The sequence below is a fragment of the Triticum dicoccoides genome, chromosome 5A (genome assembly GCF_002162155.2).
Source record: "Triticum dicoccoides isolate Atlit2015 ecotype Zavitan chromosome 5A, WEW_v2.0, whole genome shotgun sequence".
Classification (NCBI taxonomy): Eukaryota; Viridiplantae; Streptophyta; class Magnoliopsida; order Poales; family Poaceae; genus Triticum; species Triticum dicoccoides.
Window position 1 is genome coordinate 697,373,022 of NC_041388.1, and position 1,493 is coordinate 697,374,514.

A 1,493-nucleotide genomic window follows, 5' to 3' on the forward strand; every position below is an offset into this window, starting at 1 on the left:
CCTCATGGTTTCTCCTTCCTCCTCTCTGATGCTCCGGTAAACTCCTCTCCGGCGACCTCCTCCTCCTCCTCTCCGGCGAACTCCTCCTCCTCCTCTCCGGCGATGTACGCGAGCGCCTCTCCGGTGACCTCCTCCTCCTATCCGGTGAACTCCTCTCCGGCAAAAGAACGTACACGATCCAAAAACAGGAACAAAATTTGAAATAATATCGTGCCAAAAAACGAGCAAAAAAATGAGCAAAAAATGGGCAAAAAAATCACGATCCAGATCCAAATTCAAAATTCAAAAATAGCAATGGCGCACGGTGGGGGTTAGATGGTGCGCCACTACTATTTTCCTGCCTTCAAAATTCAAAAATACTAATGGCACACCAGTGGCCTATACTAATGGCGCACCAATGGCCTATACTAATGGCGCACCAGTGGTGCGCCATTAGTATACCAGATACTAATGGCGCACCAGTGGTGCGCCATTAGTAAAAAATACTAGTGGCGTGATACTAATGGCGCACCAGTGATGTGCCATTAGTAGGCAAAACTGGTGCGCCATTAGTAGCCCTTTTCCTAGTAGTGTTCGTACATTTATAGCTCTAGTGCATCCGTTGCATGGCAATCCCTACTCCTCTCATTGACATCAATTGATGGGCATCTCCATAGCGTATTGATTAGCCACGTGAATGTGAGACTTTCTACCTTTTTGTCTTCTCATAACCCCCATCATTATACTTTATCCCACCCATAGTGCTATATCCATGGCTTGCGCTCATGTATTGCGTAAGGGTTGAAAAGGCTGACGCACGTTAAAAAATATGAACCAATTGCTTGGCTTGTCATCGGGGTTATGCATGATGAGAACGTTCTGTGTGACGAAATGGAAACATAGCCTAACTATAGGATTTTGTAGCGATAAGCTTTCTTTGGCTATGTTATTTTGATAAGACATAATTGCTTGGTTAGCATGTTTGAAGTATTATTGTTTTTATGTCAACATTAAAATTTTATCTTGAATCTTTCGGATCTAAATATTCATGCCACAATAAAAAGAATTACATTGAAAATTATGCTAAGAAGCATTCCACATCAAAAAAATATGTTTTTATCATTTACCTACTCAAGGACGAGCAGGAATTAAGCTTGGGGATGCTTGATACGTCTCCAACATACCTATAATTTGTTTATTGTTCCATGCTATTATATTATCTGTTTTAGATGTTAATGGGCTTTATTTTACACTTTTATATTGCCGGGGGACTAATCCACGAGAACCTATGGGACCGGCGGACCGAGTCCCTTTCGGTTCGGCGGGGGCGAGGGTCGCACGAATAGCGGATCGAGGCGAAGCACACGAGCAGTTTACCCAGGTTCGGGCCGCACGGATGCGTAAAACCCTACTCCTGCTTTGTGGTTTGTATTGAGTTCTTGCTCGGGAGCGCGGAGTGCTACAGTACACCCCAGCAGCTAACGAGACTGAGCCTGAGTGTTCTCTTCCTCCCC